Genomic DNA, 17,036 nt, shown 5'->3' with positions numbered 1-17,036 from the left:
CAGCCTGTATTAGAAATGTTAACTAACTTTACATGTTTGTACGTCGGTATGTTCAAGGATTGGCGTTATACAAGATTTATATATGTAAATATTGAGAGTGTATGATCAATCAAAGTGCATATGAAAATTTATCTTCGAACAGGTATCAAGTGTCATATATTTTAACAAAATTTTCTTACAATCTGTCCAGTAATTAATATTAGTTTAGAAATATTGTTCAATAATTTGCAACTTTAATAGTGAAAATCTTCTTTTGGTAATAATAAGTTTAAAGTCCTGGAAAGTACGTCATGTGACAGTCGATAGATGTGAAATGAAGCGCTGCGCTCTTCTTTTACTCTTCCGCGCTTCTGAATTTGCGTTGTAATGATTTACTACCTTTTGTGAAAGTGAAATACTTCTACAAGTGTTTGTTTCTTAGTTTAAATAGATTTGTTAGACTGAAAATTAACGACGCATACAGGTAAGTACCTCTATGTCGTCGTATCAACCAATTCTTAAAAACAAAATGGCTCTTTTAATAAAACAAATCATCAAAATATATTACAGTTTTACTTTGACAAAAATTCGTTGTTTATAAAAGACTGTTGTAACAATAATGTATTTTTTATATTCAGCAATAAAAACCTTTACAAATATTCAACAATTTGAACAGAATGTCAGTTATAAAAGTTATTTTTATATATTTATCGAGGCACGTAAAATGTTGTTTGAAACAAAGAGTTTCATACGCAGGCAGCCAGACGGAGGGTGAATGACATATTGGGTGGTGTACCGCGTTGCCAATACATGTATGCTAGAGGAAAATGTTCAATAACGGCTACGTATCGTAAAGAAATGGAGAATAATTTAATTTATCCTTATTTTTTATTAAAATCAGTCAATTTGGTTCTTAGCGGAATCAAACTATACTTGATTCACAGAACTCAAACGATTCAAAAGACACAAAAATAAAATCAATTAAACAAGTTCCAATCGCAGAAAACCACACACCTAAAAATCAAAACCGTTATTTGGTTCGAATAAGAATTTCCAACAAACAACCTTTTGAAAGGCCCTCATGTTATTAAAAAAAGTCCGCTTTGTCTATCCTCGGATAGATTTGATAGTACGATGTAATTCAGTTTGCAATCAGAATCCTGGTTGTTACACGAGGGCGAGCGCGCTTTATTCAATAACTGAGAGCTGCTCGATTGCCAGCTTCCACAGAACTGTATAGAACAATTTGCAAATACAAATTCATTACTGACGTTATAAACCAATTTCAAGCATATTATTTATTGAAAATTCTTACTATTAAGTGTACTTTAAGCGCTAATAAAAAGGGTTAATTAACTACAATATGACAATGTAATTTTTTTATAAGCTGCAAAAGATAATAAGTAAGTCAAAAAGTTTTGTGCAATTGTGAATTGTAAACTAATTTTATTGCTATTCAAGCAAACGCGAGCACAAAGCCTCACTTTCAACAACTGTGGCTTTTACTATTTCAATTTAAAGCTTTTCGAACTTTAACATTAACTTAAATTTTACTGTCGGAAATTGATATGAGAAAATAAAGCTCTTATGTCATTCCGTTGAACTGGGAGAATAGTAAATTATAATCGTCTTTTCCAAATTCGTATACACTTCATACGTGTAAAAATGAAACACAAGAATTTTACGTATTCTTTTACTAGAAAATATACCTAAATCATCTAAATAGGAAAACTGTTGCAAACGGCAACCTTTTGTTTTGTTGAATACCGTTGTCAAGATTTACATTTTATCGTAACCTAAATTACTTTTGTAAACTTTTAGATAAACTTCAGTAAATCGAATAAATGGTCTTTCCATTCATTTTGCAATTTCCCTAAAAGCTATGAAAAGCATAATTCATCAAACTACTTTCATTCAGTGTTCCAGTTTTAATATCGGCCTCAGAAGTCGGATCTGGCATTGTGTCGACTCTTTATTCCTGTCCTTCATTTGTGTCGACACTAGAGCGCCTTTGTCCAATAGTTAATTCAAACATTTCATAAATATAGAAGGTATTTAGTATATTGAAACTTTTTGCTTTAATTGATGCTATCCTCATTTCGATTGAAGATTACACAAACTCACTAAAGGAACGCAAAAAATTCAATGAAGTTTTATCATTTAGTAAAACCCCATAGCCATATACATAATAACATAAGTTCCATCGATTTATACTTAAGGAACATAAAGGTATACGCGCATTCGTCCACTCCTCGTCCGTGTGCACCGTCATCACCGCGCCGTTTATTCGCCTTCGCCACGTCAACGCCGATTGAGGGGATGATGATATAAATTGTTAGCAAAATGATACGTCATTTTGGCGTGCACGGGTAGAGTTCATAGCAAGTGGATGCGTGCCGTAAAGACGAGGCGGGGCGGTATTGCTGGTTGGACAAGAAGTGGACGAATGCACGTTAACCTTATATAAACTTAAATGCTTCATCATGGCGCCGCAACTACAATATAATAAAGGAGTACCGTGGCAACTGGCACCTGTTACACAAACCACAAATTGCTGAGCTGTTCCCTTGTTTAGTTACTTATACGCAGTAGCTATACGTAGTCCTTGATATGTTAAAATACAATTAAAGACTACACATCAGTTGCAATATGTTATTTTTGGAAACCACAAAGTTAAATGAATAATAATTGACAGCAAAATTGTTTCTTAAAATACAAAATCAATAAGTTGCGCGGATATCTTTACAATATAACATACCGATGAATCTATACTTTATTATTGGTAAGCTCGTCGAAAAAAAAAGAACAATAATCGAGTCATATTTGCCATTTGATTTCTTTTAATAAAAAGTACGTTATATAAAAAAGCAATATAAGTAGTTCCGTATTTTGCTCACGGTGGTGGTGGCGGCGGTGCGGATTGTAAAACTCGTCAGACTTATAAAACAAAGCAAAAAAATGTTCTTTAAGTAGTCTAGTGCACCCGCTGAAACTACTAAGGACTAAGTAATTTCTGCTCAGAGCAAAGGATTCTTTATGTATTATCCTAAGTATTTTATTTTACTAATAACATTTAAAACTTGAACAAACATAGGAAATAAAGATAACAACAATAGAATATGAGTTGCGTTAAGGACTGTCAAAAACCATAACTTTTCTTTATGCATGACAATAATAAATTTTCATAAAAATGGAAATGAAAAAGTGAATGTGTGATAGTACAAGCATTTAAAATTAATATGATTAATAATACTTAGAAATCGTAGTACCTATTTACATCAAAACTTAAACTGTGAAATAAGAAAGTTAGATGTGAAATTTCCACTTTTATGTTTTAAGAAAGACATCCTCTTGTATATTTTACCGTGAATTGAGAAATTTCCTGTATAAAAATGAACACCCTGTTTAAACTTGGCAGGACATCTACTACAATATTGATATCAAAATTCTATTTTCTAAGAGACACAGAGGCGTACTGCGAGGTAATAAAGTCACGACAAGCTATTGTTACGTGAGCAGGCAAAACAAATATCGTTATTCCTTACTATATAGAAAATTCATGGAAAAATTTATGTTTCAATAGTGTCTTTGTTGTACCATCGCTATTCAAGTTGATGACTTTTTCATATTGCAACAATTTAAGGAAATTACTTTTAGTATTCTAACCCAAAAAACCGTGCTAAGACGAATAGACTTCACATTTTAGACCACATAAAAACAAACAAAATTTGCTGAACCTATCATTGTGTGCTTTAAATTATTAAAACCTACTGAATGTTTACTTACTTACTTACCTTTCTATTTCAAAGGAAATGGAGGGGGGATGAAAACATGTTTTTATACGTATTTCGACAGTGGAAACCTACAGTTGAACCGAACCGAACCGAATAGACAGTTGAAACTATTAATTTAGAAATTAATTAATAATTTAATGTTAATTACTGCGGCCTCATTCCCAAATCCTACTTAAATTTTATCGACGAAATATATTTTGATTTTATTTCAGTGTTAAAATCTGTGTTAAGCCTCGAAGTTAACGGGTTTATTAATTAGACTGGAACTGTTGAAAAAAAATGTTTCAATAGGTACAAAGAAATGTTAATTATTTTAAAATAAACTAAAAGAAAAAAAACAGACGAATTGGTAACCTCCTTTTTGAAGTCGGCTGAAAAGTGGTCTTATATCGTATATTTCCTAACGCAACAACTAAATAAGTAGCCTATAGGTTCTTCCAGACTACGTTTTACATCGAGATCTCTTTAACTGTTTTAGAGATACGTGGTAACCGACGTTCATCCATCCAAACTTTCGTATTTTCAATAATAATAACATAAGTATGATTTAAAATTTTGTGAATCAGAACACGTCAGTAAATAAAGGCTATTTTCACCTTTATCGTGCAAAATAAACATGGCTTTTAATCAAACGGTCAGTGCAAAGCCCTGTCGGGCTGACAAGGTAAACACGCTACACGCTACAACGTGGGAGTATCTCGCAAACTGCCGCCCTTTGATCTTTTGACATGCAAATTATATAAAAAGAATGCTCTATATTTTAATTTGAAGTGCTTAATAACCTTACATTATGTATAAACGACTTTTAACAAAAGTCACTTCGCTTACAACTTCCCCCAGGTCTTATAAAAATTGGTCAGAGGTTGAGTATTATTATATCAAGTGAGGAACATTCTAGAATTTAGTTGAGTGCGTTTTAAAACGGAGATAATTGTAAACTATAGTTTACTTTAAACCATACCATAACCCATTCATTTTATAAAATTGTATGTAAGAGACATTTACGTTAATAAAACAAATGACATAATTAATTTGATATTAATTTAAACGGTTGCCGCGTCTATACTGTCAATTATATTGAAGGCTATATGTCCGAGTGTTCAATTCATTTATAGTGAAAATCCCCTTTAATTAACGGACTGCAATTTCAAAGGCAATTAATTGGTTTATTACCTTTGTGTTTTTCAATTAATTAAATTGATAATTTCTCCTTTTCATTAATACGAGTACATAGAATTAGACCTTCTCTATCATTACATATATCTTAGTTAAAGAAAACCATATGCTCATTATTGTACAGAGGCTGTTAAAACACCCCCTAGTCTATATAGCCTTTAACGAAAAACTGATGTGTCGAGTGTGCTTTTAAATAAAAAAAATAACATTCTCAGAATATAAGGCATACATGTCGGAGATGAACTCGGATGTCGGATTTGATAAATTTAAATTTCGAAAAATGGTCACAGAGGTTTTCAGGTACATTTTAACAACAATATAAAGTAAAATCATAATATTACGCTTACAACCATAAACGCCGGTAAGTTGTGCGAGTGTAACTAAGTTATATTACAATTTTAAACGAGAACGGCTAAGCCGCGAGCCGCGAGCCGCGAGCTGATGCGATGTCTCATTAGCGGCAACTTGACTCGCCGCCCATTACCCGCTTTCAAATTAATCTTATTTATTGAAACAAATGCGTTTATTTATTCAATTAGATGTAAAAACATTTTAGCTTATGTGCCAACTAAACGTAATTTACATTTTATAAAGTCTCATTGATGCTTTCAAAGTTATTAAGTTGTTAACCCTTAATTCAATGGTGTCCAGTGTGACGAACAACTAATTAAAAAAAACTACTTAACTATAATAGTTTAGAGAAAATTACGTAAGTATGACTTTACTAAAAAAAACAGTTTTTTTGCTACAAAAAATTTCGTCGAATTAAGGGTTAATATCTATCACTTGTTTAAATCTTCACTTAGCGAGTTTTAAGTAATTATAAAAAGGACTCTTAGAACGATTGATAGAGTTGTACCAATACCTTTAGTTGTTTCCCACATGATTGTGACATTTGACATTATGACACATGATTCCTAAATAGTTCAAATTTATATACACGGAGAAATAATAACTTTCCTGCTAACACTTCTTTTCATCCTACAACTTTAAACTTGTGTAATCGTTACTATGGGTCTCCACTGAGTGCAGTGGTTCGGCAGTGACAACTCACTCTTAGGACTGATGTAATGAGTTTATTTTTAATAATCCTTTTTATGTGATTTCATTGAACATAACGTTATTTGATTGCACGTGTGTGTACTACGTAACGAACTTAATTCTGGGTTTCCAGTAGTGAAACAAGTATGAAAGCATATCGTCATCTCTGTCACTCTCTTTGCACAAGAAAGAGACAATGATATTGTTGTACAGGTGTATAATGGAATTTCATAGTAACAAAGGGGGATTAACACGATGTCCGATCCTGCTCTGATATTAAAAATGTAGCGCGGAATAAAAGCAGTTTGATGAATTCTGCAAAAATCTGTAAGCTTTTAGTGAAATTGCAATGTGAAGGTGAAATCCGCTTATTCCATTCGCTGAACATATTTGTTAAAATTTTGCAAGTTGCTTCATTCAAATAAAGATGCTCTGTATCAAAACATCTAAATTGAATTTCAGTTCTTTTTTACTTATGTTAATTTTAGCTATTTAAGAAAATAACAGCGTCAACATTTTTGTGCTAAACAAATAGTACTTTAAATTTATTTTGTTTATGATCATATTTGCTTGTAAATTGTCTGAATATTTATTATGTTCAATTTAGATAACACACTGTTTAAATGTAACAAAAGATTTATTTGCGAAATACCACGAGATGACGTATATTAGAATTTAACTTTTTTATAACAAGCAGCTAATGTGCGCTTTTGTTAAATTTGTAATACAGCAGTTATTATTGGTATAAGCTTGGTCTAAAGGAGGGGAATGTAATATGTGACGAGACATGGCCATTAGTTGGTGGCCATTGTACTCGCATCTCTATTCACCCCTCGCCAGGCTTTTGTGAAGGCGGAAACATTACCCATTCTAATTAAAGGTTGCATACTAAAATGTATAAGCTTAGTAACAACACTGGAATATTTTTATAATTTTTTTATAAAAAAATAAAATAAGTAAAAGTGCAAATGCTTAAAGCGAAGGATGCTGTTTTTGATAAAATATTGTTTGAGTAATCAATAACTTATGGGTATTTTTTTAAGAAGGCCAATAATACGTGTCATAATCAAACATTGAGATGTACTACATCCCACTGATTTCTTGTTACTAATATTCTACAGCTTAGCTTCCGAACAAAGCAAAACAAAAACTGCAAATATATCTTTTGAAGTGCATAATATAAACTTGACATTAAAATATTAAGCCGCATCCAAACCAGACGTTATAATTTGATAATATTTATGTAATATAGATCATATTTTACCAGCAGATCTCTATAAATTGAAAAATTTTCAATAGCGCAATATTCGTCGCGTAATGGGAAGCCGCCTCGACTCCGCTGTCGGCTGTCTGCATTTTTCCTTTTTTTTTAATAAAATGGCTTCATCCGTGTTGCTGTTTACAAATTTATGGCTATCAAGTAAAGCAGCTATCCTGCTTGAAAACATTAAATGGAAAAATATCTGTTAATATCAGGAAAGGTTTCAGTCAATCTTTCCAATATTTTAAAAAAAAAATTTCAAACAAGGTTAAAAGGACGTTGTACATGCACTAATATAGACTAACAATTATTTACACTTCATCGTCAGCTTACTATACGTTCCCACCGAAGCGCTCGGAGCCTACCCTAACTTAGGGGTGACTAGGCCATAGTCCACCACGCTGGCCAAGTGCGGGTTGGTTTACTTCACACATATCTTTGAATTTCTTCTCAGAAATGTGCAGGTTGCATCACGATGTGTTCCTTCACCGTAAGAACATCGGTTAAATGCACATATGTAAATCGGGAATCGAAAAACACATTGTTACATGGCCGATTTCGAACCCTGGAACTGCAGATTGCAACTCAAGTGCTTGACCCCTAGCTATCGACGCTTTTTACACTTATGATTACAGGGTTAACAAATATTGTTACAGAAATAGATATTTGAAACATGTTTACATTCATTCATTCTTATAAACAAATTTTACGCCGGCAATTTTCTCGTATCCGTTCATTTGAAATATGTAGTGGATAATATAAACTCAAGACGTAAACGCGACCATAAAGATAAATGGGGTACATCAATTTGGCGGACGTTTCAGACAATTCAATATTTCTATTAAATCGCAAAATCGAGCTTCGTGTTTACACATTCCAGAATCCGGTAAATTGAAAACTGAATTTGCTTTGCTCTTTTTGTTACTATAGTTTTCGAATACAAAACTCTATTAATAATGAAATGAATAAAATAAATATTTATTTATGCAGTGCTTAAGTTGTGTCTGTGCTAGTTTTAAGTTCATTGGGGACCCTTTTTCATAGTTGGACTGGTTTAAACTGTAGTGGAGGCCTGTTTCTCATGTTTCCACTCACCCTGAAAGAGGGCCTCCGATGGGCTCTAAACTGGTCGGTGCCGAAACCGATCTTAGCCGTTTTATAATTTAGTTTATAGTGATGACACGCGAAAGTTTACACAACTTTATACGCGTCAAGATTCCGAATTCCAAGCTTTTTGTGACAATTATCTTATCGTTACACGGTTTCATATCGTAGCTGTTCTGTAATAATATTACAACATCACAACACAGCAAAGAAAAATATATCTGGAACGTACCGGATATTAATTCTTAGTGAGTACTTTTATAACGAGTTCTACCGAACGTTACAATTTCATAATGAAAAATAGCAGATAATATATTTCCTTTGACGAATTTTATCCATTAATCCAGTGATATTTTTTCAATAAATTGAAAAGTTTGCTGTTAAAAGAATTTTACTATCTTGAAGCTGATAAAAATTTCAAAGGTAAATGATATTTTTTGCGCATTTAACTTAATTAAATTTATGAGCAATAAATAAAGCTGTTCATGGAGAATCAAAACCACATTTGAGGTAACAGATGCTAATATTCGCTGTAGTTTATTATTCAGCCGTATTTAGATGAGCTCACAATTTACGTTATTACGTCGACTTATCAAAATACTGCGCAATATTTTAGTTATTGACAAGAATATTAAATTAAGTTGAGACATAGCAATATTAATTAGAATAAATTGCTAATGTTATTAATAAAAAAAAGAATTATGAAAATCGGACCAATAGGGAAAGAGTTATGGACAAACAAAAAAAGATACAGACGAATTTAAGAAAGCGTAAAATGGATTGCTTTTCGTATAATTTCCTGAATAACCTTATATAAATATTACAACAAAATTATAAACGGATAGCTGTCGCCTGCAACCTCGTTCCTCAGAATTAAATGAAAAATTTGTAGCCTATCTGTTCTTTCAGGCTATGTTCTACATCCAAACATTAATTACATTAAAAACATTAATATTTATAATATAACAAGATAAGCACTTTCGACAATGTCATAAGAAAGCAAGCATATTACACACTTTGACCATCAAAGTACATATTAGTCTCTAAAGTACAAGGTACAAAAGTGATTGTAAACACATCGCCTGGTACATCCTAGATCGTTTACTGTTTGCTAATGCTTAACTTCAAACTTATATGATTAGCTATAAGCTCCAAAAGTAATTAAATGTAGTTGTATACGATGCACTTCACTGAAACCTGTTAAACTAACTCCGAAAACTCTTTGCTTAGCTAAAAGCTCACTAACACCACTCCTAACTCTAAGCTTGCTAGCTCGCACTTTGAAGGACGAAAATTAAACTTTACTCATGTAAAGATATTATTAGACTACAATATACACGGTATATAGAATGTTTCTGTATGAAAACTAATATGTTTCATTGCATTTATTGCAACATGATAATTAGAGTCGCGTTAGCTGCTTATAAAAACCTTAAAAAGTAAGAAACAATACAGATAAATGTCGGACATTTATGTCGTAGCATCTTAAGTAAATACGATTTTTCATAAAATTCCCAGAAACCACTTTTTCACTGTTTCAAACTAAACGATTATTGCTGAAAACGTTAGATATTGTATTTAATTGGCTTAAAGTAATTATTTTTGTTCCGAAATGAACACAAAGGGTTCTAAGGATTTTAATAAATGCGTTCAGCGAATGGAATGGAATAAGCGGATTTCCGTTTAATATTGCAATTTTACTAAAAGCTAGCAGATTTCACAGAGTTCACCAAAATGCTTTTATTCTGTGTTCCACTTTTGATATTTGACTCGGATCAAGCATCTCGTTCAACGCTCTTTGTTTTTTATCTGTTCAAGTGTATACTTATGAACTATCATTACATTGTGACTTCGTGGACAAATGCTTTGTTCCTGAAGACAATTTTGACTAGATTGACGCGAGATATTTTTCGTGTGTTTGTGGGTTTGGGTAAATTACAATGTAACCACTTGTATTCTAAACGACGGATCCGATTTTGTTAAGTGAAGTGTTATTTGATTCGTATTCCTGTCTAGAATGTCATAGGATTAATGTCAGTCGGTTTCTTTTGGTTTTTAAATTAAAAATATGGTATTTAATATGTTAATACCACAAAGGTTATATTAACTTGTTATTTACATTCATGACATAACTTTGATATAAAACATACGAGCACTCTTAACTGTTTATAATAAAAATTCGTACAACTATGAAATAACAACAAGTGAATCCTTGGCCGTACCAAGTTTTACGACATGTGAAGACTTTTACTATCTGTCAATCCCTGTCTTGGGTACGAAGTTTTATGTTTCCTTTTATTTTTTATTTTCTTCGCCTAAGGTGCGGTCTTTTTGTAAAAGATCTTATCACATATTTAATCCACATACTAAAACACGTACGGTACCTTTACATGTACGGTACATGATATTTCTTCTACAATTACAATTCTTTCTTGTTAATGGAATTAGAAATCTGCTGCTTAGAACTTTTATAGTGTAGTTGTAGACAAAGCGTCTTGATAACTACAAAACCAAACCTAATGTGTTAACCTATTACGCTTTAATTTAACTCTCCTTACACACTTTTTGATGTCATGTTAAAGATGAACATGATGCAGCCTTTATATCAATCAATTGTTAAGGTCGATTTGAATTGAATAAGAATCCATTAAAGCCTTAAACAAATATATGTACTATATCTACACAACGCGCTGCATACAAAGAGATTGAAAATAGAGTGAGGCAAGTCATTTAAGAGTGTGAAAGAGTCTTGACGTAATACGCTTCCGGCGTCTCAGCTTGCTTCAGTTCTGAGTGTCAAAGCGGAGTCTTAATAAAAGTGGTATATGTTTGAAAACGACTTTTCACAACACACCTGACAACCATTATAGAAAGAAAGAACGCGTAACCTAGATTTTTGCATTAATTTTAATTCTTAACTTATCTTATATATAAAATTTTCGTCACAATTATCTTTCTCATACTCCTGCGAAACGGCTTGACCGATTCTCATGAAATTTTATGAGCATATTGAGTAGATCTGGGAATCGGCTACTATGTATTTTTTATCCCGTATCTATTATTTATAGTATCCCGCGCGGACGGAGTCGCGGGCGACAGCTAGTAAAGTATAAAATTCTATCTTAGTGATAATATTTGTCTATTATCTGATGAAATAATTTACAATAATGTAGGTTGTAGATATTATTTTGTTTATTATAGCTACAATCACTATTCGTCTAGTTAATTATAACTATCAAAGTGTTATAACTCTGGCTAAGTGGGTAATTCTACTCCGATGTATTTTTCGTCTGCACGATATCATATTAAATCGTTATTTATTATAATACTTTTGGCGTTACTTTTTCCTAATATACTCTTTGTACTTGAAGAAGAAAAATCATAAATTCTTGTTACATCTTCATATTTATGGCTAATAATACATAATTTCAATTACGGTGTTATTTTAAAACGAGTTGTTTTGTTCCAATCATTTTGTGTGTATTTATTACAGAATTTTTTATTTACGATTATATTTACATTTTTAGAAGATAATTGACAAAATATAATTAGACATAAAACAACGATACATCACTATATGTAAAAAACATAAGTTACATGTTTATGTGCTAGGATGTTAGTGATGTCAAGAAAATGCGATTAATTGGTACATAGTACATGCAAGTCCTTCAAGAAGCTTAGTCTCTTGACCTAGTGCCGGTAGCTACTTTATTAATTGATAGGGTTGCAAATAAGTAATCAGGATGTTCACATTATATTCTTTTAGTGTAAGTTTTCATTGCAGAAAACTACTACTTTTGGTGCTATTATTTCGGCAATGGTAATTAAATCACAAAGTTGTATTTCTTAAGTTATTGCGTACGTTTTAGCAAGCAAGAAAAACTTTTTAGTCACTTTAATATTTTCTTTTTATTAGAGATATAATTTATTTAACGTCAACTTGCCTACTCTCAAGTTTTCCATTTTAATTTTGGACATGTTTATTTAACGTTTGTAATGAAGAAAGGACAATGAAGGCAACAAAGAAAACCCTTTTTTGCTCTTAAAATTTAACGACCCTGTGCACCCTTCGCCTGTCGCTAATTCCTGTATTCGCATGTTAAGTCCTTGCACTTTTATGTCTGCCTTGTAATTGTCTTTTCTCGGAACATCATTCAATTTTAGGTTATGACCTTATAAATACTAAAGACGGAAAGGTCTTATAAGTTGAAATACATCACAATTTTCTATATTTATTACTTTGAACTGCTAAGCTTTATAAATGCCAAGTAAATGAGATAAAATACTATAAGAAAACCTCTTTATGCTTTTAAAATGCTCAATGACCTTGTGTCAAAAACATACATTTAATTTGTTTGCTATTGGTATCATTGTATTTATTTAATGAAATATATTTCTTGATTAAAAACTAAATAAGTGTCATAGAAATCAAATGGACTTCGAAATTAAATATATTTGGATTTCATTTCAAAGGTACAATGTCTCGTAGGATCAGCAAAAGGTTATTGTATACGAAACGGTCGGCCACCCGAAGCTCGATGTACAAACTCCACGACCCCCAGGGTAATATTAAAAAATGCTCACACTTTAAATATCTTGAAGAATCTTTAATATGCTTAGTTTATATTATTGAGTTTATCTCACGAATTCATTTACATCTCAATTATAAGTAATGAATGAAAGAAGATAAAATGTCAGTTTTTTTATAGTGGAGTTGTTACATATAATGTCATATTATTTCTACGTCATTTCCTTATCATAAACATTGCATCTTTTAAACACCACCGCGAATGAACAAGCCTAAACTTAATGAAAAGAAATATTGACAACTTTATCATGAATTATTTTATGTTTGACAAAAAAAAACGGAATATTTCAAATTTTTCCACTAACAATTCTAGTTGGATTACAATAGTAGGTACACTGAACTTAGTTTTTATCCCGTCTGCAGTCTAGAGCGTTAAACTTAAGAAATGTCTGACCTGCTGGGATGAAATCACTTAAGTCCTGATAACGATTAACATAAAGACGTGCACACTAAACTATGCACCGTGCGAATGAACTTTGCTAAATAGATTTGTAAATCTTATATATAAAATTCTCATGTCACAATGTTAGTTACCATACTCCACGGAAAAGGCTTGACCGATTTTTATGAAATTTTATATATCAGTAGGTCTGAGAATAGGCTACTATTTATTCTTTAATCCCGCGCGGACGTAGTCGGTCGTATTATATAAAATGCATCTTAAACGTGTTTTGTACACGTTAGAAATTACCAACGTTTGTAAACAAATCTAAGCAAATGTACATAACCCTTTCGTGTATCAGCTCTACGTATAAAGGGGAATACATTCAATATTTCCGTTACGCAATTATGTGCAATGCGTACATATAAACACATGTTTATATTAAACATAATTTTAATATCGTAATTAAGATATCTTGGTAATACCACAGTTTTTAATAATATTACGACATAAATTATCTCAAAGACTTGCATGGTAGTCTTAGAGACTTGGACTGTATAGTAGATATTTAAAGTATTAAATTTTGGTATTTTGGTAGTAACCAACATGCTCAACTTTTCCCGCATAAATAAGTACATATATTTATAAAAAAAATAGGTAAAATCAATTAATTTAGAACAAAGGTATTCTTGTTTAAATAATTTTTAAAGTCGTCTATTTTTACTATGCCGAAAAACTTTAAAATGTCTTTGAAAATATAAGTTTGAACTTTTGCTTTTTACTTTTACTATAGAAGCAAAAGGAAATTCACGGTAAAATAGAATCGGAAATACAACGAACAAAATGAAAGAAACAAAGAGCATTGGCAAGTTGCGAGCTTGCAACACATGTGGAAAGGCAAAATGAGAAATAGATTCTTCAAAGAAGTGGTTGACTTTCACAACAGATTTCATAATGTTAAAATATTTCATAATATTTTTATTAAATTTATAATAACAAAAGCGCAGTTGCCTTTCATTTTTGACTTTGTATCAGAAATAAAATCCTTTGTTGATATAAATAGTTACATTAATAAAAACAAAACTTATAACCGGACTGTGTTATTTCAAACAATTCCAGTTAAGCGTTTTTTATAATACATTTTATATTAATTTCAAATTTAGTAAATTTTAACATCTTAACCTTTTTACTCTAAAGACGGTTGGCATAACACATTCTCTTTGATACAATTTTATCTACCGTCGTATTATTTTTTCCATCCATCCATAATTTTTTCGATTTAAACTTTTGTAACCATTCGATCTCTTTACTTGGTTTGTGCATTATTCCCCGCATTATATAATATCCATATCACGCTAATGTTTTGCTTCTCAATTTCTATATCAGTGTCACAAAAGTTATAAGGATATCTCGACCTAGATATTGTAGTCAGGTGAAATCCGCAGAGGGCTGTCTAAGATTATCCACTCAAGGGGATAAGCTCCGCTCACCGTTCATTGGATAGAATATAATTCATCGTATAAATATAAATAAAATTGATTAATACTAAAACTAGGCTAACAAACAGAAATATTTTATTAATTGATTTTTTATTATGAATAGAAGCAATTGGGAGTATAACTAAAAGCAATGTCCATTATATTAGACTGAAGTATAATTTACCAAATAAAAATAAGCAATTCCCCCCGTTTTAAATGTTGTGTATATACATTTTATGCTTTCTTATTTACTAATTATTAATCTTTTCAAAGGAAAATAATTCTTTCAGATAGGCAAACACATGAAGAATAACTCTCAAATGTTTCAACAGAATTGGAATAACGGTTTGAGAATGACTTCGTTGGAGAAGGAATTCTTGTTGCATAGAGCAAAGGTATTTATTCATTTATAAGTATTCATTCATAAAACTCTATTCGTGAGAATTTATTAAATGAAAACTGAGGTTCACGAAGTTATTGAGATGAAGTGCGGTGGCACGTAATTCATTACAGCGTTCTATTTACGCGCACCACAAGTGTTAGTTGTATGTTTAAGATATGATGAATAGATTTTACGAAAGTCCCAACTTTAATCTAATTTAATACAAAAAAATGTTATTGATTTTCAATATTAAGTAGATAATTTACAATTTATTTTTTACGCGACTCTTTTCGTGTACATAAAAAATATACAATAACTTAAAGAAATATTCTGTTAATTTGGAAAGTAAGTAAAGCAGTAGAAATATTAGCTACATCAGTATCTGGGTACAAGAAAATTTATTAATAATAAAAAAATAATTCTTTAAGTTTTCAAATTGTATTATTTTTTTTTTTGTAACTATAATGCATGTGAAATTGTAACTTAAAACACCGCGTGAACCACAAAGTAAGCTTTTACAAAATTTACAGCCAACATCACGCAAGCCGTAACCCAATTATGATTTTAACTTATAATATTTACTTTATACTTAATCAGATTTACGATTTACTGCAAAATATACTTCTAACCACGGCTCAAAAATTACTGAAAATGAGTACAAAAGCAAAGAGAAAAATTAAGAATTAAAAATCATAGTATCGGTATGTTATGAGGAGGGAAGAATAACTTATGACAAGGAGAACTTTAATTATGAGTGTGGAGGGGTACATTGGTAGAAGTAGCCATAGGAAGAGATTGATGTATTGCATGAAAGGTGACAGACCAAGAAGGGAGTGAAGACCGAAGAAAGATTTATATGGAGGACAAAGAAATGGTCTTCTGGGAGATGATAATGTAAGCTAAGCCTCATAAACTATAAGCATTTTGCAAATAAGGACTTTAACCCCCAATATGTCAAAATTAATCTTAACGTCCTGTTTCATATGAAGTAAATCTCTTCAGAAGCTTATTAATAAACCTAAGCCTAAAATATTAACAAGCCTTGACAACTGAATGGAATTTCAGTTTTCTGGAAAGCGATGTTATACGGAAAACATAAAAATGTTAGTCCTTAACTTGCACGTAAAGCGATTAGCGAGTCGTCGGAGGGTCTTCAAACACGAACCGTTTCTAAGCAAGGAATTTTTAACACTATATCCACAAATACGAGTGTACAAAAATTTTTAATCTTATATATAAAATTCTCGTGTCACAATTTTCGTTCCTATACTCCTCCGAAACGGCTTGTCCGATTCTCATGAAATTTTGTGAGCATATTGAGTAGGTCTGAGAATCGGCCACGGACCTGCTCGGTTGTCCGGGTGGGCGGAGAGGTGAACTCCGACGTGGCGCGTCCCCGGGTGGTGGATAGGGGAACGCCCCGGTATTCGTGTCGGGGTAGGGCGCAAGCCCCGCGAACCAAACACCAGGGTCTGGCGGTGCGCGCAGGACTAGTCGACGAGGTGTCGATAGGTCTAGCGCGCTAGCCGGACCCGGGGCCTGGTGGAGCGCGCAGGACTAGTCGATGGTGTCCCGACAGGTCTAGCGCGCTAGCCGGGCCCCAGACCGGTGGAGGCGCCGGAGGTGGACGATTGTCCGCCACCGTGCTGCCTATGGTGGTGGGGCCGCGGGGGATGCGGGAAGGGTACTGGTTTATCCTGCCCTTCTTGCATCCCTCGTGGCCGGAGGAGGTGGTGGGGCCGCGAGGGATGTGGGAAGGGTACTGGTTTATCCTGCCCTACTTGCATCCCTCGTGGTCGGAGTTGAGGTGTGGGGCCGCGAGGGATGTGGGAAGGGTACTGGTTTATCCTG

The sequence above is a fragment of the Papilio xuthus genome, unplaced genomic scaffold, assembly GCF_000836235.2.
Source record: "Papilio xuthus unplaced genomic scaffold, Pxut_1.1 DF825946.1, whole genome shotgun sequence".
In the NCBI taxonomy this organism is placed as follows: Eukaryota; Metazoa; Arthropoda; class Insecta; order Lepidoptera; family Papilionidae; genus Papilio; species Papilio xuthus.
Note: the sequence above shows the minus strand (reverse complement) of the source record.